Below are 23,140 nucleotides of genomic sequence, written 5' to 3'. Positions count from 1 at the left end.
GGGGCGGGGCTGAGGGAGGTTGGAACACTGCCCTCACTGAGGGAGTGGGTGTGGCCATCTCTGCTGTGACTGAACAAAGGGCAGGGGAGCAGGGGGCCCAGGGCAGGGCCCTCAGAGCCCGGCAGGCCCAGTGGAGTGTCACAAGCATTTAGGCCCAGGCCAAAGGGCGCTTTCTTTGTCTGCACAGCTGCCCAAACTCTCACCTTTCCACTCAGGCCGCCCTCTTACTTGAAGTGTGTGTGGAACCTGTCCGCGCAGTACACCTCGCTGCACAGCTAAGCATAGGTCTGGGCATCGTAGCTTCCTGCCAGGTGACCGAGGCTCACAGGCAGATGGGTCCCTGGGACACACGCGGAGTGGCTCCTGCCCGGGCCACAGGCCGCCAACCGCCATTGCCCCAGATCGGGGGACTCAAAGCAGCCCTGTCTGAGTCCCCTGCCTCTAGAGGGAGTATTGGACCAACACTTGTAGAAAACGGGGTCCTTGAGGGCCACTCATCGGAGGGAAACAAATAAATCTTTGCCGTCTTTCTTCTGAAACTTACGAGCGTTCACACCTAAGCCTCTTACAAGGTCAGCTGTTTAGCTAAACATGAGCTCATGATCTAAATTTACACAATAATGAAGAAAGCAGCTACAAGGGGAGACAATCAGCCAAAACAATCAATACCAGAATTAGATTCCCAAGGCCATCCATCAGATGTAGGAATAATCGGGTGCAAGGCAGAAAATATACATAAACTGGAACTGAAACAAGGCACAAGGATGTTTTCAAAGACTGGTAGGATCTCTAAAACATTTTTAAAGGACATGTCATTGATAAAGCTAAATACACAAAGGTTGTGTAATACAACAGATTAATCATTGAGAAGAGTGAAATTATGCTGTTTTGAAAACTATGGCAGGTCAGATTTTCTGCCTAATTATATAAGAAGATTTCTCTAAAAAATAAACATTATTTCAAAGCCTTATTGGCTGTGAAATAAGTTAAGGGTATTTCAAATGGCTTGTCTGCAAAGAAAGGTGAGATGTAGTGGATCACAGAAAGTCGAGGGGAAAATAGGTCAATATATACATTGCTATATGGTGAACTAAGCCTTAGGCCGGCAACAGTGGAGAGGACCTGACCCTTTGAAACGTACAAGTAAGCTGGAATCTTCAAAAGTTCAAATCTTTATAAGTAAAAAGATTTATTAAAATGAATAACCAAGTGTTTTAATTGACATCAGAAGATGAAAACAATAAACCCTGAGAACATAGAAAAAAGTTAAATAAAGATAGGAGCAGAACTTAATACAACAGAAAACGTATAAAATTCAGGTGATTTAGTAAGTCCAAAGAATCTTCTTTGAAAAGATTTAAAAGACACACTTTGATTAAGGAAAACAAAAACATAAGTAAAGAATATACAGAAAGAGTCAGGACAATGTTAGAGCAGAGAATATGTGAAATGCCAGTAAATTTGAACATTTCTGTCAAGTGGACCATTTCCTAGCTCCTAAAGTTTACCAAAAGTGACACAAGAGGAAATCATTTAAGGTCATCATGTCTGCCCTTGGCATTCTCGGAACGCCCTGGCCTCAGAATGCAGCCTCTGTAGTCCATGGTAACCTGCGGAGAGGGGGCGGGGCTGAGGGAGGTTGGAACACTGCCCTCACTGAGGGAGTGGGTGTGGCCATCTCTGCTGTGACTGAACAAAGGGCAGGGGAGCAGGGGGCCCAGGGCAGGGCCCTCAGAGCCCGGCAGGCCCAGTGGAGTGTCACAAGCATTTAGGCCCAGGCCAAAGGGCGCTTTCTTTGTCTGCACAGCTGCCCAAACTCTCACCTTTCCACTCAGGCCGCCCTCTTACTTGAAGTGTGTGTGGAACCTGTCCGCGCAGTACACCTCGCTGCACAGCTAAGCATAGGTCTGGGCATCGTAGCTTCCTGCCAGGTGACCGAGGCTCACAGGCAGATGGGTCCCTGGGACACACGCGGAGTGGCTCCTGCCCGGGCCACAGGCCGCCAACCGCCATTGCCCCAGATCGGGGGCCTCAAAGCAGCCCTGTCTGAGTCCCCTGCCTCTAGAGGGAGTATTGGACCAACACTTGTAGAAAACGGGGTCCTTGAGGGCCACTCATTGGAGGGAAACAAATAAATCTTTGCCGTCTTCCTTCTGAAACTTACGAGCGTTCACACCTAAGCCTCTTACAAGGTCAGCTGTTTAGCTAAACATGAGCTCATGATCTAAATTTACACAATAATGAAGAAAGCAGCTACAAGGGGAGACAATCAGCCAAAACAATCAATACCAGAATTAGATTCCCAAGGCCATCCATCAGATGTAGGAATAATCGGGTGCAAGGCAGAAAATATACATAAACTGGAACTGAAACAATGCACGAGGATGTTTTCAAAGACTGGTAGGATCTCTAAAACATTTTTAAAGGACATGTCATTGCGAAAGCTAAATACACCAAGGTTGTGTAATACAACAGATTAATCATTGAGAAGAGTGAAGTTAAGCTGTTTTGAAAACTATGGCAGGTCAGATTTTCTGCCTAATTATATAAGAAGATTTCCCTAAAAAATACACATTATTTCAAAGCCTTATTGGCTGTGAAATAAGTTAAGGGTGTTTCAAATGGCTTGTCTGCAAAGAAAGGTGAGATGTAGGGGATCACGGAAAGTCGAGGGGAACATAGGTCAATATATACATTGCTATATGGTGAACTAAGCCTTAGGCCGGCAACAATGGAGAGGACCTGACCCTTAGAAACGTACAAGTAAGCTGGAATCTTCAAAAGTTCAAATCTTTATAAGTAAAAAGATTTATTAAAATGAAGAACCAAGTGTTTTAATTGACATCAGAAGATGAAAACAATAAACCCTGAGAACATAGAAAAAAGTTAAATAAAGATAGGAGCAGAACTTAATACAACAGAAAACGTATAAAATTCAGGTGATTTAGTAAGTCCAAAGAATCTTCTTTGAAAAGATTTAAAAGACACACTTTGATTAAGGAAAACAAAAACATAAGTAAAGAATATACAGAAAGAGTCAGGACAATGTTAGAGCAGAGAATATATGAAATGCCAGTAAATTTGAACATTTCTGTCAAGTGGACCATTTCCTAGCTCCTAAAGTTTACCAAAACTGACACAAGAGGAAATCATTTAAGGTCATCATGTCTGCCCTTGGCATTCTCGGAACGCCCTGGCCTCAGAATGCAGCCTCTGTAGTCCATGGTAACCTGCGGAGAGGGGGCGGGGCTGAGGGAGGTTGGAACACTGCCCTCACTGAGGGAGTGGGTGTGGCCATCTCTGCTGTGACTGAACAAAGGGCAGGGGAGCAGGGGGCCCAGGGCAGGGCCCTCAGAGCCCGGCAGGCCCAGTGGAGTGTCACAAGCATTTAGGCCCAGGCCAAAGGGCGCTTTCTTTGTCTGCACAGCTGCCCAAACTCTCACCTTTCCACTCAGGCCGCCCTCTTACTTGAAGTGTGTGTGGAACCTGTCCGCGCAGTACACCTCGCTGCACAGCTAAGCATAGGTCTGGGTATCGTAGCTTCCTGCCAGGTGACCGAGGCTCACAGGCAGATGGGTCCCTGGGACACACGCGGAGAGGCTCCTGCCCGGGCCACACGCCGCCCACTGCCCCTGCCCCAGATCGGGGGCCGCAATGCAGCCCTGTCTGAGTCCCCTGCCTCTAGAGGGAGTATTGGACCAACACTTGTAGAATACGGGGTCCTTGAGGGCCACTCATTGGAGGGACACAAATAAATCTTTGCCGACTTTCTGCTGAAAATTACGAGCGTTCACACCTAAGCCTCTTATAAGGTCAGCTGTTTAGCTAAACATGAGCTCATGATCTAAATTTACACAATAATGAAGAAAGCAGCTTTAAGGGGAGACAATCAGCCAAAACAATCAATACCAGAATTAGATTCCCAAGGCTATCCATCAGATGTAGGAATAATCGGGTGCAAGGCAGAAAATATACATAAAACTGGAACTGAAACAAGGCACGAGGATGTTTTCAAAGACTGGTAGGATCTCTAAAACATTTTTAAAGATCATGTCATTGATAAAGCTAAATACACAAAGGTTGTGTAATACAACAGATTAATCATTGAGAAGAGTGAAGTTAAGCTGTTTTGAAAACTATGGCAGGTCAGATTTTTTGCCTAATTATATAAGAAGATTTCTCTAAAAAATAAACATTATTTCAAAGCCTTATTGGCTGTGAAATAAGTTAAGGGTATTTCAAATGGCTTGTCTGCAAAGAAAGGTGAGATGTAGTGGATCACAGAAAGTCGAGGGGAAAATAGGTCAATATATACATTGCTATATGGTGAACTAAGCCTTAGGCCGGCAACAGTGGAGAGGACCTGACCCTTTGAAACGTACAAGTAAGCTGGAATCTTCAAAAGTTCAAACTTTTATAGGTAAAAAGATTTATTAAAATGAATAACCAAGTGTTTTAATTGACATCAGAAGATGAAAAGAATAAACCCTGAGAACATAGAAAAAAGTTAAATAAAGATATGAGCAGAACTTAATACAACAGAAAACGTATAAAATTCAGGTGATTTAGTAAGTCCAAAGAATCTTCTTTGAAAAGATTTAAAAGACACACTTTGATTAAGGAAAACAAAAACATAAGTAAAGAATATACAGAAAGAGTCAGGACAATGTTAGAGCAGAGAATATATGAAATGCCAGTAAATTTGAACATTTCTGTCAAGTGGACCATTTCCTAGCTCCTAAAGTTTACCAAAACTGACACAAGAGGAAATCATTTAAGGTCATCATGTCTGCCCTTAGCATTCTCGGAACGCCCTGGCCTCAGAATGCAGCCTCTGTAGTCCATGGTAACCTGCGGAGAGGGGGCGGGGCTGAGGGAGGTTGGAACACTGCCCTCACTGAGGGAGTGTGTGTGGCCATCTCTGCTGTGACTGAACAAAGGGCAGGGGAGCAGGGGGCCCAGGGCAGGGCCCTCAGAGCCCGGCAGGCCCAGTGGAGTGTCACAAGCATTTAGGCCCAGGCCAAAGGGCGCTTTCTTTGTCTGCACAGCTGCCCAAACTCTCACCTTTCCACTCAGGCCGCCCTCTTACTTGAAGTGTGTGTGGAACCTGTCCGCGCAGTACACCTCGCTGCACAGCTAAGCATAGGTCTGGGCATCGTAGCTTCCTGCCAGGTGACCGAGGCTCACAGGCAGATGGGTCCCTGGGACACACGCGGAGAGGCTCCTGCCCGGGCCACACGCCGCCCACTGCCCCTGACCCAGATCGGGGGCCGCAAAGCAGCCCTGTCGGAGTCCCCTGCCTCTAGAGGGAGTATTGGACCAACACTTGTAGAAAACGGGGTCCTTGAGGGCCACTCATTGGAGGGACACAAATAAATCTTTGCCGACTTTCTGCTGAAACTTACGAGCGTTCACACCTAAGCCTCTTACAAGGTCAGCTGTTTAGCTAAACATGAGCTCATGATCTAAATTTACACAATAATGAAGAAAGCAGCTATAAGGGGAGACAATCAGCCAAAACAATCAATACCAGAATTAGATTCCCAAGGCCATCCATCAGATGTAGGAATAATCGGGTGCAAGGCAGAAAATATACATAAAACTGGAACTGAAACAAGGCACGAGAATGTTTTCAAAGACTGGTAGGATCTCTAAGACATTTTTAAAGATCATGTCATTGATAAAGCTAAATACACAAAGGTTGTGTAATACAACAGATTAATCATTGAGAAGAGTGAAATTATGCTGTTTTGAAAACTATGGCAGGTCAGATTTTCTGCCTAATTATATAAGAAGATTTCTCTAAAAAATAAACATTATTTCAAAGCCTTATTGGCTGTGAAATAAGTTAAGGGTATTTCAAATGGCTTGTCTGCAAAGAAAGGTGAGATGTAGTGGATCACAGAAAGTCGAGGGGAAAATAGGTCAATATATAGATTGCTATATGGTGAACTAAGCCTTAGGCCGGCAACAGTGGAGAGGACCTGACCCTTTGAAACGTACAAGTAAGCTGGAATCTTCAAAAGTTCAAATTTTTATAGGTAAAAAGATTTATTAAAATGAATAACCAAGTGTTTTAATTGACATCAGAAGATGAAAACAATAAACCCTGAGAACATAGAAAAAAGTTAAATAAAGATATGAGCAGAACTTAATACAACAGAAAACGTATAAAATTCAGGTGATTTAGTAAGTCCAAAGAATCTTCTTTGAAAAGATTTAAAAGACACACTTTGATTAAGGAAAACAAAAACATAAGTAAAGAATATACAGAAAGAGTCAGGACAATGTTAGAGCAGAGAATATATGAAATGCCAGTAAATTTGAACATTTCTGGAAAGTGGACCATTTCCTAGCTCCTAAAGTTTACCAAAACTGACACAAGAGGAAATCATTTAAGGTCATCATGTCTGCCCTTGGCATTCTCGGAACGCCCTGGCCTCAGAATGCAGCCTCTGTAGTCCATGGTAACCTGCGGAGAGGGGGCGGGGCTGAGGGAGGTTGGAACACTGCCCTCACTGAGGGAGTGGGTGTGGCCATCTCTGCTGTGACTGAACAAAGGGCAGGGGAGCAGGGGGCCCAGGGCAGGGCCCTCAGAGCCCGGCAGGCCCAGTGGAGTGTCACAAGCATTTAGGCCCAGGCCAAAGGGCGCTTTCTTTGTCTGCACAGCTGCCCAAACTCTCACCTTTCCACTCAGGCCGCCCTCTTACTTGAAGTGTGTGTGGAACCTGTCCGCGCAGTACACCTCGCTGCACAGCTAAGCATAGGTCTGGGCATCGTAGCTTCCTGCCAGGTGACCGAGGCTCACAGGCAGATGGGTCCCTGGGACACACGCGGAGAGGCTCCTGCCCGGGCCACAGGCTGCCCACTGCCCCTGCCCCAGATCGGGGGCGGCAAAGCAGCCCTCTCTGAGTCCCCTGCCTCTAGAGGGAGTATTGGACCAACAGTTGTAGAAAACGGGGTCCTTGAGGGCCACTCATTGGAGGGACACAAATAAATCTTTCCCGACTTTCTGCTGAAACTTACGAGCGTTCACACCTAAACCTCTTACAAGGTCAGCTGTTTAGCTAAACATGAGCTCATGATCTAAATTTACACAATAATGAAGAAAGCAGCTATAAGGGGAGACAATCAGCCAAAACAATCAATACCAGAATTAGATTCCCAAGGCCATCCATCAGATGTAGGAATAATCGGGTGCAAGGAGGAAAATATACATAAAACTGGAACTGAAACAAGGCACGAGGATGTTTTCAAAGACTGGTAGGATCTCTAAAACATTTTTAAAGATCATGTCATTGATAAAGCTAAATACACAAAGGTTGTGTAATACAACAGATTAATCATTGAGAAGAGTGAAATTATGCTGTTTTGAAAACTATGGCAGGTCAGATTTTCTGCCTAATTATATAAGAAGATTTCTCTAAAAAATAAACATTATTTCAAAGCCTTATTGGCTGTGAAATAAGTTAAGGGTGTTTCAAATGGCTTGTCTGCAAAGAAAGGTGAGATGTAGGGGATCACAGAAAGTCGAGGGGAAAATAGGTCAATATATACATTGCTATATGGTGAACTAAGCCTTAGGCCGGCAACAGTGGACAGGACCTGACCCTTAGAAACGTACAAGTAAGCTGGAATCTTCAAAAGTTCAAATTTTTATAAGTAAAAATATTTATTAAAATGAATAACCAAGTGTTTTAATTGACATCAGAAGATGAAAAGAATAAACCCTGAGAACATAGAAAAAAGTTAAATAAAGATAGGAGCAGAACTTAATACAACAGAAAACGTATAAAATTCAGGTGATTTAGTAAGTCCAAAGAATCTTCTTTGAAAAGATTTAAAAGACACACTTTGATTAAGGAAAACAAAAACATAAGTAAAGAATATACAGAAAGAGTCAGGACAATGTTAGAGCAGAGAATATATGAAATGCCAGTAAATTTGAACATTTCTGTCAAGTGGACCATTTCCTAGCTCCTAAAGTTTACCAAAACTGACACAAGAGGAAATCATTTAAGGTCATCATGTCTGCCCTTGGCATTCTCGGAACGCCCTGGCCTCAGAATGCAGCCTCTGTAGTCCATGGTAACCTGCGGAGAGGGGGCGGGGCTGAGGGAGGTTGGAACACTGCCCTCACTGAGGGAGTGGGTGTGGCCATCTCTGCTGTGACTGAACAAAGGGCAGGGGAGCAGGGGGCCCAGGGCAGGGCCCTCAGAGCCCGGCAGGCCCAGTGGAGTGTCACAAGCATTTAGGCCCAGGCCAAAGGGCGCTTTCTTTGTCTGCACAGCTGCCCAAACTCTCACCTTTCCACTCAGGCCGCCCTCTTACTTGAAGTGTGTGTGGAACCTGTCCGCGCAGTACACCTCACTGCACAGCTAAGCATAGGTCTGGGCATCGTAGCTTCCTGCCAGGTGACCGAGGCTCACAGGCAGATGGGTCCCTGGGACACACGCGGAGAGGCTCCTGCCCGGGACACAGGCTGCCCACTGCCCCTGCCCCAGATCGGGGGCGGCAAAGCAGCCCTGTCTGAGTCCCCTGCCTCTAGAGGGAGTATTGGACCAACACTTGTAGAAAACGGGGTCCTTGAGGGCCACTCATTGGAGGGACACAAATAAATCTTTCCCGACTTTCTGCTGAAACTTACGAGCGTTCACACCTAAACCTCTTACAAGGTCAGCTGTTTAGCTAAACATGAGCTCATGATCTAAATTTACACAATAATGAAGAAAGCAGCTATAAGGGGAGACAATCAGCCAAAACAATCAATACCAGAATTAGATTCCCAAGGCCATCCATCAGATGTAGGAATAATCGGGTGCAAGGCAGAAAATATACATAAAACTGGAACTGAATCAAGGCACGACGATGTTTTCAAAGACTGGTAGGATCTCTAAAACATTTTTAAAGGACATGTCATTGATAAAGCTAAATACACAAAGGTTGTGTAATACAACAGATTAATCATTGAGAAGAGTGAAATTATGCTGTTTTGAAAACTATGGCAGGTCAGATTTTCTGCCTAATTATATAAGAAGATTTCTATAAAAAATAAACATTATTTCAAAGCCTTATTGGCTGTGAAATAAGTTAAGGGTATTTCAAATGGCTTGTCTGCAAAGAAAGGTGAGATGTAGTGGATCACAGAAAGTCGAGGGGAAAATAGGTCAATATATACATTGCTATATGGTGAACTAAGCCTTAGGCCGGCAACAGTGGAGAGGACCTGACCCTTTGAAACGTACAAGTAAGCTGGAATCTTCAAAAGTTCAAATCTTTATAAGTAAAAAGATTTATTAAAATGAATAACCAAGTGTTTTAATTGACATCAGAAGATGAAAAGAATAAACCCTGAGAACATAGAAAAAAGTTAAATAAAGATATGAGCAGAACTTAATACAACAGAAAACGTATAAAATTCAGGTGATTTAGTAAGTCCAAAGAATCTTCTTTGAAAAGATTTAAAAGACACACTTTGATTAAGGAAAACCAAAACAAAAGTAAAGAATATACAGAAAGAGTCAGGACAATGTTAGAGCAGAGAATATATGAAATGCCAGTAAATTTGAACATTTCTGGAAAGTGGACCATTTCCTAGCTCCTAAAGTTTACCAAAACTGACACAAGAGGAAATCATTTAAGGTCATCATGTCTGCCCTTGGCATTCTCGGAACGCCCTGGCCTCAGAATGCAGCCTCTGTAGTCCATGGTAACCTGCGGAGAGGGGGCGGGGCTGAGGGAGGTTGGAACACTGCCCTCACTGAGGGAGTGGGTGTGGCCATCTCTGCTGTGACTGAACAAAGGGCAGGGGAGCAGGGGGCCCAGGGCAGGGCCCTCAGAGCCCGGCAGGCCCAGTGGAGTGTCACAAGCATTTAGGCCCAGGCCAAAGGGCGCTTTCTTTGTCTGCACAGCTGCCCAAACTCTCACCTTTCCACTCAGGCCGCCCTCTTACTTGAAGTGTGTGTGGAACCTGTCCGCGCAGTACACCTCGCTGCACAGCTAAGCATAGGTCTGGGCATCGTAGCTTCCTGCCAGGTGACCGAGGCTCACAGGCAGATGGGTCCCTGGGACACACGCGGAGAGGCTCCTGCCCGGGCCACAGGCTGCCCACTGCCCCTGCCCCAGATCGGGGGCGGCAAAGCAGCCCTCTCTGAGTCCCCTGCCTCTAGAGGGAGTATTGGACCAACAGTTGTAGAAAACGGGGTCCTTGAGGGCCACTCATTGGAGGGACACAAATAAATCTTTCCCGACTTTCTGCTGAAACTTACGAGCGTTCACACCTAAACCTCTTACAAGGTCAGCTGTTTAGCTAAACATGAGCTCATGATCTAAATTTACACAATAATGAAGAAAGCAGCTATAAGGGGAGACAATCAGCCAAAACAATCAATACCAGAATTAGATTCCCAAGGCCATCCATCAGATGTAGGAATAATCGGGTGCAAGGAGGAAAATATACATAAAACTGGAACTGAAACAAGGCACGAGGATGTTTTCAAAGACTGGTAGGATCTCTAAAACATTTTTAAAGATCATGTCATTGATAAAGCTAAATACACAAAGGTTGTGTAATACAACAGATTAATCATTGAGAAGAGTGAAATTATGCTGTTTTGAAAACTATGGCAGGTCAGATTTTCTGCCTAATTATATAAGAAGATTTCTCTAAAAAATAAACATTATTTCAAAGCCTTATTGGCTGTGAAATAAGTTAAGGGTGTTTCAAATGGCTTGTCTGCAAAGAAAGGTGAGATGTAGGGGATCACAGAAAGTCGAGGGGAAAATAGGTCAATATATACATTGCTATATGGTGAACTAAGCCTTAGGCCGGCAACAGTGGACAGGACCTGACCCTTAGAAACGTACAAGTAAGCTGGAATCTTCAAAAGTTCAAATTTTTATAAGTAAAAATATTTATTAAAATGAATAACCAAGTGTTTTAATTGACATCAGAAGATGAAAAGAATAAACCCTGAGAACATAGAAAAAAGTTAAATAAAGATAGGAGCAGAACTTAATACAACAGAAAACGTATAAAATTCAGGTGATTTAGTAAGTCCAAAGAATCTTCTTTGAAAAGATTTAAAAGACACACTTTGATTAAGGAAAACAAAAACATAAGTAAAGAATATACAGAAAGAGTCAGGACAATGTTAGAGCAGAGAATATATGAAATGCCAGTAAATTTGAACATTTCTGTCAAGTGGACCATTTCCTAGCTCCTAAAGTTTACCAAAACTGACACAAGAGGAAATCATTTAAGGTCATCATGTCTGCCCTTGGCATTCTCGGAACGCCCTGGCCTCAGAATGCAGCCTCTGTAGTCCATGGTAACCTGCGGAGAGGGGGCGGGGCTGAGGGAGGTTGGAACACTGCCCTCACTGAGGGAGTGGGTGTGGCCATCTCTGCTGTGACTGAACAAAGGGCAGGGGAGCAGGGGGCCCAGGGCAGGGCCCTCAGAGCCCGGCAGGCCCAGTGGAGTGTCACAAGCATTTAGGCCCAGGCCAAAGGGCGCTTTCTTTGTCTGCACAGCTGCCCAAACTCTCACCTTTCCACTCAGGCCGCCCTCTTACTTGAAGTGTGTGTGGAACCTGTCCGCGCAGTACACCTCACTGCACAGCTAAGCATAGGTCTGGGCATCGTAGCTTCCTGCCAGGTGACCGAGGCTCACAGGCAGATGGGTCCCTGGGACACACGCGGAGAGGCTCCTGCCCGGGACACAGGCTGCCCACTGCCCCTGCCCCAGATCGGGGGCGGCAAAGCAGCCCTGTCTGAGTCCCCTGCCTCTAGAGGGAGTATTGGACCAACACTTGTAGAAAACGGGGTCCTTGAGGGCCACTCATTGGAGGGAAACAAATAAATCTTTCCCGACTTTCTGCTGAAACTTACGAGCGTTCACACCTAAACCTCTTACAAGGTCAGCTGTTTAGCTAAACATGAGCTCATGATCTAAATTTACACAATAATGAAGAAAGCAGCTATAAGGGGAGACAATCAGCCAAAACAATCAATACCAGAATTAGATTCCCAAGGCCATCCATCAGATGTAGGAATAATCGGGTGCAAGGCAGAAAATATACATAAAACTGGAACTGAATCAAGGCACGACGATGTTTTCAAAGACTGGTAGGATCTCTAAAACATTTTTAAAGGACATGTCATTGATAAAGCTAAATACACAAAGGTTGTGTAATACAACAGATTAATCATTGAGAAGAGTGAAATTATGCTGTTTTGAAAACTATGGCAGGTCAGATTTTCTGCCTAATTATATAAGAAGATTTCTATAAAAAATAAACATTATTTCAAAGCCTTATTGGCTGTGAAATAAGTTAAGGGTATTTCAAATGGCTTGTCTGCAAAGAAAGGTGAGATGTAGTGGATCACAGAAAGTCGAGGGGAAAATAGGTCAATATATACATTGCTATATGGTGAACTAAGCCTTAGGCCGGCAACAGTGGAGAGGACCTGACCCTTTGAAACGTACAAGTAAGCTGGAATCTTCAAAAGTTCAAATCTTTATAAGTAAAAAGATTTATTAAAATGAATAACCAAGTGTTTTAATTGACATCAGAAGATGAAAAGAATAAACCCTGAGAACATAGAAAAAAGTTAAATAAAGATAGGAGCAGAACTTAATACAACAGAAAACGTATAAAATTCAGGTGATTTAGTAAGTCCAAAGAATCTTCTTTGAAAAGATTTAAAAGACACACTTTGATTAAGGAAAACAAAAACATAAGTAAAGAATATACAGAAAGAGTCAGGACAATGTTAGAGCAGAGAATATGTGAAATGCCAGTAAATTTGAACATTTCTCTCAAGTGGACCATTTCCTAGCTCCTAAAGTTTACCAAAAGTGACACAAGAGGAAATGATTTAAGGTCATCATGTCTGCCCTTGGCATTCTCGGAACGCCCTGGCCTCAGAATGCAGCCTCTGTAGTCCATGGTAACCTGCGGAGAGGGGGCGGGGCTGAGGGAGGTTGGAACACTGCCCTCACTGAGGGAGTGGGTGTGGCCATCTCTGCTGTGACTGAACAAAGGGCAGGGGAGCAGGGGGCCCAGGGCAGGGCCCTCAGAGCCCGGCAGGCCCAGTGGAGTGTCACAAGCATTTAGGCCCAGGCCAAAGGGCGCTTTCTTTGTCTGCACAGCTGCCCAAACTCTCACCTTTCCACTCAGGCCGCCCTCTTACTTGAAGTGTGTGTGGAACCTGTCCGCGCAGTACACCTCGCTGCACAGCTAAGCATAGGTCTGGGCATCGTAGCTTCCTGCCAGGTGACCGAGGCTCACAGGCAGATGGGTCCCTGGGACACACGCGGAGTGGCTCCTGCCCGGGCCACACGCCGCCAACCGCCATTGCCCCAGATCGGGGGACTCAAAGCAGCCCTGTCTGAGTCCCCTGCCTCTAGAGGGAGTATTGGACCAACACTTGTAGAAAACGGGGTCCTTGAGGGCCACTCATCGGAGGGAAACAAATAAATCTTTGCCGTCTTTCTTCTGAAACTTACGAGCGTTCACACCTAAGCCTCTTACAAGGTCAGCTGTTTAGCTAAACATGAGCTCATGATCTAAATTTACACAATAATGAAGAAAGCAGCTACAAGGGGAGACAATCAGCCAAAACAATCAATACCAGAATTAGATTCCCAAGGCCATCCATCAGATGTAGGAATAATCGGGTGCAAGGCAGAAAATATACATAAACTGGAACTGAAACAAGGCACAAGGATGTTTTCAAAGACTGGTAGGATCTCTAAAACATTTTTAAAGGACATGTCATTGATAAAGCTAAATACACAAAGGTTGTGTAATACAACAGATTAATCATTGAGAAGAGTGAAATTATGCTGTTTTGAAAACTATGGCAGGTCAGATTTTCTGCCTAATTATATAAGAAGATTTCTCTAAAAAATAAACATTATTTCAAAGCCTTATTGGCTGTGAAATAAGTTAAGGGTATTTCAAATGGCTTGTCTGCAAAGAAAGGTGAGATGTAGTGGATCACAGAAAGTCGAGGGGAAAATAGGTCAATATATACATTGCTATATGGTGAACTAAGCCTTAGGCCGGCAACAGTGGAGAGGACCTGACCCTTTGAAACGTACAAGTAAGCTGGAATCTTCAAAAGTTCAAATCTTTATAAGTAAAAAGATTTATTAAAATGAATAACCAAGTGTTTTAATTGACATCAGAAGATGAAAACAATAAACCCTGAGAACATAGAAAAAAGTTAAATAAAGATAGGAGCAGAACTTAATACAACAGAAAACGTATAAAATTCAGGTGATTTAGTAAGTCCAAAGAATCTTCTTTGAAAAGATTTAAAAGACACACTTTGATTAAGGAAAACAAAAACATAAGTAAAGAATATACAGAAAGAGTCAGGACAATGTTAGAGCAGAGAATATGTGAAATGCCAGTAAATTTGAACATTTCTGTCAAGTGGACCATTTCCTAGCTCCTAAAGTTTACCAAAAGTGACACAAGAGGAAATCATTTAAGGTCATCATGTCTGCCCTTGGCATTCTCGGAACGCCCTGGCCTCAGAATGCAGCCTCTGTAGTCCATGGTAACCTGCGGAGAGGGGGCGGGGCTGAGGGAGGTTGGAACACTGCCCTCACTGAGGGAGTGGGTGTGGCCATCTCTGCTGTGACTGAACAAAGGGCAGGGGAGCAGGGGGCCCAGGGCAGGGCCCTCAGAGCCCGGCAGGCCCAGTGGAGTGTCACAAGCATTTAGGCCCAGGCCAAAGGGCGCTTTCTTTGTCTGCACAGCTGCCCAAACTCTCACCTTTCCACTCAGGCCGCCCTCTTACTTGAAGTGTGTGTGGAACCTGTCCGCGCAGTACACCTCGCTGCACAGCTAAGCATAGGTCTGGGCATCGTAGCTTCCTGCCAGGTGACCGAGGCTCACAGGCAGATGGGTCCCTGGGACACACGCGGAGTGGCTCCTGCCCGGGCCACAGGCCGCCAACCGCCATTGCCCCAGATCGGGGGCCTCAAAGCAGCCCTGTCTGAGTCCCCTGCCTCTAGAGGGAGTATTGGACCAACACTTGTAGAAAACGGGGTCCTTGAGGGCCACTCATTGGAGGGAAACAAATAAATCTTTGCCGTCTTCCTTCTGAAACTTACGAGCGTTCACACCTAAGCCTCTTACAAGGTCAGCTGTTTAGCTAAACATGAGCTCATGATCTAAATTTACACAATAATGAAGAAAGCAGCTACAAGGGGAGACAATCAGCCAAAACAATCAATACCAGAATTAGATTCCCAAGGCCATCCATCAGATGTAGGAATAATCGGGTGCAAGGCAGAAAATATACATAAACTGGAACTGAAACAATGCACGAGGATGTTTTCAAAGACTGGTAGGATCTCTAAAACATTTTTAAAGGACATGTCATTGCGAAAGCTAAATACACCAAGGTTGTGTAATACAACAGATTAATCATTGAGAAGAGTGAAGTTAAGCTGTTTTGAAAACTATGGCAGGTCAGATTTTCTGCCTAATTATATAAGAAGATTTCCCTAAAAAATACACATTATTTCAAAGCCTTATTGGCTGTGAAATAAGTTAAGGGTGTTTCAAATGGCTTGTCTGCAAAGAAAGGTGAGATGTAGGGGATCACGGAAAGTCGAGGGGAACATAGGTCAATATATACATTGCTATATGGTGAACTAAGCCTTAGGCCGGCAACAATGGAGAGGACCTGACCCTTAGAAACGTACAAGTAAGCTGGAATCTTCAAAAGTTCAAATCTTTATAAGTAAAAAGATTTATTAAAATGAAGAACCAAGTGTTTTAATTGACATCAGAAGATGAAAACAATAAACCCTGAGAACATAGAAAAAAGTTAAATAAAGATAGGAGCAGAACTTAATACAACAGAAAACGTATAAAATTCAGGTGATTTAGTAAGTCCAAAGAATCTTCTTTGAAAAGATTTAAAAGACACACTTTGATTAAGGAAAACAAAAACATAAGTAAAGAATATACAGAAAGAGTCAGGACAATGTTAGAGCAGAGAATATGTGAAATGCCAGTAAATTTGAACATTTCTCTCAAGTGGACCATTTCCTAGCTCCTAAAGTTTACCAAAAGTGACACAAGAGGAAATGATTTAAGGTCATCATGTCTGCCCTTGGCATTCTCGGAACGCCCTGGCCTCAGAATGCAGCCTCTGTAGTCCATGGTAACCTGCGGAGAGGGGGCGGGGCTGAGGGAGGTTGGAACACTGCCCTCACTGAGGGAGTGGGTGTGGCCATCTCTGCTGTGACTGAACAAAGGGCAGGGGAGCAGGGGGCCCAGGGCAGGGCCCTCAGAGCCCGGCAGGCCCAGTGGAGTGTCACAAGCATTTAGGCCCAGGCCAAAGGGCGCTTTCTTTGTCTGCACAGCTGCCCAAACTCTCACCTTTCCACTCAGGCCGCCCTCTTACTTGAAGTGTGTGTGGAACCTGTCCGCGCAGTACACCTCGCTGCACAGCTAAGCATAGGTCTGGGCATCGTAGCTTCCTGCCAGGTGACCGAGGCTCACAGGCAGATGGGTCCCTGGGACACACGCGGAGTGGCTCCTGCCCGGGCCACACGCCGCCAACCGCCATTGCCCCAGATCGGGGGACTCAAAGCAGCCCTGTCTGAGTCCCCTGCCTCTAGAGGGAGTATTGGACCAACACTTGTAGAAAACGGGGTCCTTGAGGGCCACTCATCGGAGGGAAACAAATAAATCTTTGCCGTCTTTCTTCTGAAACTTACGAGCGTTCACACCTAAGCCTCTTACAAGGTCAGCTGTTTAGCTAAACATGAGCTCATGATCTAAATTTACACAATAATGAAGAAAGCAGCTACAAGGGGAGACAATCAGCCAAAACAATCAATACCAGAATTAGATTCCCAAGGCCATCCATCAGATGTAGGAATAATCGGGTGCAAGGCAGAAAATATACATAAACTGGAACTGAAACAAGGCACAAGGATGTTTTCAAAGACTGGTAGGATCTCTAAAACATTTTTAAAGGACATGTCATTGATAAAGCTAAATACACAAAGGTTGTGTAATACAACAGATTAATCATTGAGAAGAGTGAAATTATGCTGTTTTGAAAACTATGGCAGGTCAGATTTTCTGCCTAATTATATAAGAAGATTTCTCTAAAAAATAAACATTATTTCAAAGCCTTATTGGCTGTGAAATAAGTTAAGGGTATTTCAAATGGCTTGTCTGCAAAGAAAGGTGAGATGTAGTGGATCACAGAAAGTCGAGGGGAAAATAGGTCAATATATACATTGCTATATGGTGAACTAAGCCTTAGGCCGGCAACAGTGGAGAGGACCTGACCCTTTGAAACGTACAAGTAAGCTGGAATCTTCAAAAGTTCAAATCTTTATAAGTAAAAAGATTTATTAAAATGAATAACCAAGTGTTTTAATTGACATCAGAAGATGAAAACAATAAACCCTGAGAACATAGAAAAAAGTTAAATAAAGATAGGAGCAGAACTTAATACAACAGAAAACGTATAAAATTCAGGTGATTTAGTAAGTCCAAAGAATCTTCTTTGAAAAGATTTAAAAGACACACTTTGATTAAGGAAAACAAAAACATAAGTAAAGAATATACAGAAAGAGTCAGGACAATGTTAGAGCAGAGAATATGTGAAATGCCAGTAAATTTGAACATTTCTGTCAAGTGGACCATTTCCTAGCTCCTAAAGTTTACCAAAAGTGACACAAGAGGAAATCATTTAAGGTCATCATGTCTGCCCTTGGCATTCTCGGAACGCCCTGGCCTCAGAATGCAGCCTCTGTAGTCCATGGTAACCTGCGGAGAGGGGGCGGGGCTGAGGGAGGTTGGAACACTGCCCTCACTGAGGGAGTGGGTGTGGCCATCTCTGCTGTGACTGAACAAAGGGCAGGGGAGCAGGGGGCCCAGGGCAGGGCCCTCAGAGCCCGGCAGGCCCAGTGGAGTGTCACAAGCATTTAGGCCCAGGCCAAAGGGCGCTTTCTTTGTCTGCACAGCTGCCCAAACTCTCACCTTTCCACTCAGGCCGCCCTCTTACTTGAAGTGTGTGTGGAACCTGTCCGCGCAGTACACCTCGCTGCACAGCTAAGCATAGGTCTGGGCATCGTAGCTTCCTGCCAGGTGACCGAGGCTCACAGGCAGATGGGTCCCTGGGACACACGCGGAGTGGCTCCTGCCCGGGCCACAGGCCGCCAACCGCCATTGCCCCAGATCGGGGGCCTCAAAGCAGCCCTGTCTGAGTCCCCTGCCTCTAGAGGGAGTATTGGACCAACACTTGTAGAAAACGGGGTCCTTGAGGGCCACTCATTGGAGGGAAACAAATAAATCTTTGCCGTCTTCCTTCTGAAACTTACGAGCGTTCACACCTAAGCCTCTTACAAGGTCAGCTGTTTAGCTAAACATGAGCTCATGATCTAAATTTACACAATAATGAAGAAAGCAGCTACAAGGGGAGACAATCAGCCAAAACAATCAATACCAGAATTAGATTCCCAAGGCCATCCATCAGATGTAGGAATAATCGGGTGCAAGGCAGAAAATATACATAAACTGGAACTGAAACAATGCACGAGGATGTTTTCAAAGACTGGTAGGATCTCTAAAACATTTTTAAAGGACATGTCATTGCGAAAGCTAAATACACCAAGGTTGTGTAATACAACAGATTAATCATTGAGAAGAGTGAAGTTAAGCTGTTTTGAAAACTATGGCAGGTCAGATTTTCTGCCTAATTATATAAGAAGATTTCCCTAAAAAATACACATTATTTCAAAGCCTTATTGGCTGTGAAATAAGTTAAGGGTGTTTCAAATGGCTTGTCTGCAAAGAAAGGTGAGATGTAGGGGATCACGGAAAGTCGAGGGGAACATAGGTCAATATATACATTGCTATATGGTGAACTAAGCCTTAGGCCGGCAACAATGGAGAGGACCTGACCCTTAGAAACGTACAAGTAAGCTGGAATCTTCAAAAGTTCAAATCTTTATAAGTAAAAAGATTTATTAAAATGAAGAACCAAGTGTTTTAATTGACATCAGAAGATGAAAACAATAAACCCTGAGAACATAGAAAAAAGTTAAAGAAAGATAGGAGCAGAACTTAATACAACAGAAAACGTATAAAATTCAGGTGATTTAGTAAGTCCAAAGAATCTTCTTTGAAAAGATTTAAAAGACACACTTTGATTAAGGAAAACAAAAACATAAGTAAAGAATATACAGAAAGAGTCAGGACAATGTTAGAGCAGAGAATATATGAAATGCCAGTAAATTTGAACATTTCTGTCAAGTGGACCATTTCCTAGCTCCTAAAGTTTACCAAAACTGACACAAGAGGAAATCATTTAAGGTCATCATGTCTGCCCTTGGCATTTTCGGAACGCCCTGGCCTCAGAATGCAGCCTCTGTAGTCCATGGTAACCTGCGGAGAGGGGGCGGGGCTGAGGGAGGTTGGAACACTGCCCTCACTGAGGGAGTGGGTGTGGCCATCTCTGCTGTGACTGAACAAAGGGCAGGGGAGCAGGGGGCCCAGGGCAGGGCCCTCAGAGCCCGGCAGGCCCAGTGGAGTGTCACAAGCATTTAGGCCCAGGCCAAAGGGCGCTTTCTTTGTCTGCACAGCTGCCCAAACTCTCACCTTTCCACTCAGGCCGCCCTCTTACTTGAAGTGTGTGTGGAACCTGTCCGCGCAGTACACCTCGCTGCACAGCTAAGCATAGGTCTGGGTATCGTAGCTTCCTGCCAGGTGACCGAGGCTCACAGGCAGATGGGTCCCTGGGACACACGCGGAGAGGCTCCTGCCCGGGCCACACGCCGCCCACTGCCCCTGCCCCAGATCGGGGGCCGCAATGCAGCCCTGTCTGAGTCCCCTGCCTCTAGAGGGAGTATTGGACCAACACTTGTAGAATACGGGGTCCTTGAGGGCCACTCATTGGAGGGACACAAATAAATCTTTGCCGACTTTCTGCTGAAAATTACGAGCGTTCACACCTAAGCCTCTTATAAGGTCAGCTGTTTAGCTAAACATGAGCTCATGATCTAAATTTACACAATAATGAAGAAAGCAGCTTTAAGGGGAGACAATCAGCCAAAACAATCAATACCAGAATTAGATTCCCAAGGCTATCCATCAGATGTAGGAATAATCGGGTGCAAGGCAGAAAATATACATAAAACTGGAACTGAAACAAGGCACGAGGATGTTTTCAAAGACTGGTAGGATCTCTAAAATATTTTTAAAGATCATGTCATTGATAAAGCTAAATACACAAAGGTTGTGTAATACAACAGATTAATCATTGAGAAGAGTGAAGTTAAGCTGTTTTGAAAACTATGGCAGGTCAGATTTTTTGCCTAATTATATAAGAAGATTTCTCTAAAAAATAAACATTATTTCAAAGCCATATTGGCTGTGAAATAAGTTAAGGGTATTTCAAATGGCTTGTCTGCAAAGAAAGGTGAGATGTAGTGGATCACAGAAAGTCGAGGGGAAAATAGGTCAATATATACATTGCTATATGGTGAACTAAGCCTTAGGCCGGCAACAGTGGAGAGGACCTGACCCTTTGAAACGTACAAGTAAGCTGGAATCTTCAAAAGTTCAAACTTTTATAGGTAAAAAGATTTATTAAAATGAATAACCAAGTGTTTTAATTGACATCAGAAGATGAAAAGAATAAACCCTGAGAACATAGAAAAAAGTTAAATAAAGATATGAGCAGAACTTAATACAACAGAAAACGTATAAAATTCAGGTGATTTAGTAAGTCCAAAGAATCTTCTTTGAAAAGATTTAAAAGACACACTTTGATTAAGGAAAACAAAAACATAAGTAAAGAATATACAGAAAGAGTCAGGACAATGTTAGAGCAGAGAATATATGAAATGCCAGTAAATTTGAACATTTCTGTCAAGTGGACCATTTCCTAGCTCCTAAAGTTTACCAAAACTGACACAAGAGGAAATCATTTAAGGTCATCATGTCTGCCCTTAGCATTCTCGGAACGCCCTGGCCTCAGAATGCAGCCTCTGTAGTCCATGGTAACCTGCGGAGAGGGGGCGGGGCTGAGGGAGGTTGGAACACTGCCCTCACTGAGGGAGTGGGTGTGGCCATCTCTGCTGTGACTGAACAAAGGGCAGGGGAGCAGGGGGCCCAGGGCAGGGCCCTCAGAGCCCGGCAGGCCCAGTGGAGTGTCACAAGCATTTAGGCCCAGGCCAAAGGGCGCTTTCTTTGTCTGCACAGCTGCCCAAACTCTCACCTTTCCACTCAGGCCGCCCTCTTACTTGAAGTGTGTGTGGAACCTGTCCGCGCAGTACACCTCGCTGCACAGCTAAGCATAGGTCTGGGCATCGTAGCTTCCTGCCAGGTGACCGAGGCTCACAGGCAGATGGGTCCCTGGGACACACGCGGAGAGGCTCCTGCCCGGGCCACACGCCGCCCACTGCCCCTGACCCAGATCGGGGGCCGCAAAGCAGCCCTGTCGGAGTCCCCTGCCTCTAGAGGGAGTATTGGACCAACACTTGTAGAAAACGGGGTCCTTGAGGGCCACTCATTGGAGGGACACAAATAAATCTTTGCCGACTTTCTGCTGAAACTTACGAGCGTTCACACCTAAGCCTCTTACAAGGTCAGCTGTTTAGCTAAACATGAGCTCATGATCTAAATTTACACAATAATGAAGAAAGCAGCTATAAGGGGAGACAATCAGCCAAAACAATCAATACCAGAATTAGATTCCCAAGGCCATCCATCAGATGTAGGAATAATCGGGTGCAAGGCAGAAAATATACATAAAACTGGAACTGAAACAAGGCACGAGAATGTTTTCAAAGACTGGTAGGATCTCTAAGACATTTTTAAAGATCATGTCATTGATAAAGCTAAATACACAAAGGTTGTGTAATACAACAGATTAATCATTGAGAAGAGTGAAATTATGCTGTTTTGAAAACTATGGCAGGTCAGATTTTCTGCCTAATTATATAAGAAGATTTCTCTAAAAAATAAACATTATTTCAAAGCCTTATTGGCTGTGAAATAAGTTAAGGGTATTTCAAATGGCTTGTCTGCAAAGAAAGGTGAGATGTAGTGGATCACAGAAAGTCGAGGGGAAAATAGGTCAATATATAGATTGCTATATGGTGAACTAAGCCTTAGGCCGGCAACAGTGGAGAGGACCTGACCCTTTGAAACGTACAAGTAAGCTGGAATCTTCAAAAGTTCAAATTTTTATAGGTAAAAAGATTTATTAAAATGAATAACCAAGTGTTTTAATTGACATCAGAAGATGAAAACAATAAACCCTGAGAACATAGAAAAAAGTTAAATAAAGATATGAGCAGAACTTAATACAACAGAAAACGTATAAAATTCAGGTGATTTAGTAAGTCCAAAGAATCTTCTTTGAAAAGATTTAAAAGACACACTTTGATTAAGGAAAACAAAAACATAAGTAAAGAATATACAGAAAGAGTCAGGACAATGTTAGAGCAGAGAATATATGAAATGCCAGTAAATTTGAACATTTCTGGAAAGTGGACCATTTCCTAGCTCCTAAAGTTTACCAAAACTGACACAAGAGGAAATCATTTAAGGTCATCATGTCTGCCCTTGGCATTCTCGGAACGCCCTGGCCTCAGAATGCAGCCTCTGTAGTCCATGGTAACCTGCGGAGAGGGGGCGGGGCTGAGGGAGGTTGGAACACTGCCCTCACTGAGGGAGTGGGTGTGGCCATCTCTGCTGTGACTGAACAAAGGGCAGGGGAGCAGGGGGCCCAGGGCAGGGCCCTCAGAGCCCGGCAGGCCCAGTGGAGTGTCACAAGCATTTAGGCCCAGGCCAAAGGGCGCTTTCTTTGTCTGCACAGCTGCCCAAACTCTCACCTTTCCACTCAGGCCGCCCTCTTACTTGAAGTGTGTGTGGAACCTGTCCGCGCAGTACACCTCGCTGCACAGCTAAGCATAGGTCTGGGCATCGTAGCTTCCTGCCAGGTGACCGAGGCTCACAGGCAGATGGGTCCCTGGGACACACGCGGAGAGGCTCCTGCCCGGGCCACAGGCTGCCCACTGCCCCTGCCCCAGATCGGGGGCGGCAAAGCAGCCCTCTCTGAGTCCCCTGCCTCTAGAGGGAGT

Source organism: Mesoplodon mirus (assembly GCF_964341445.2).
Source record: "Mesoplodon mirus genome assembly, chromosome: 1".
NCBI lineage: Eukaryota > Metazoa > Chordata > Mammalia > Artiodactyla > Ziphiidae > Mesoplodon > Mesoplodon mirus.
This window is presented reverse-complemented; position numbering follows the sequence as displayed.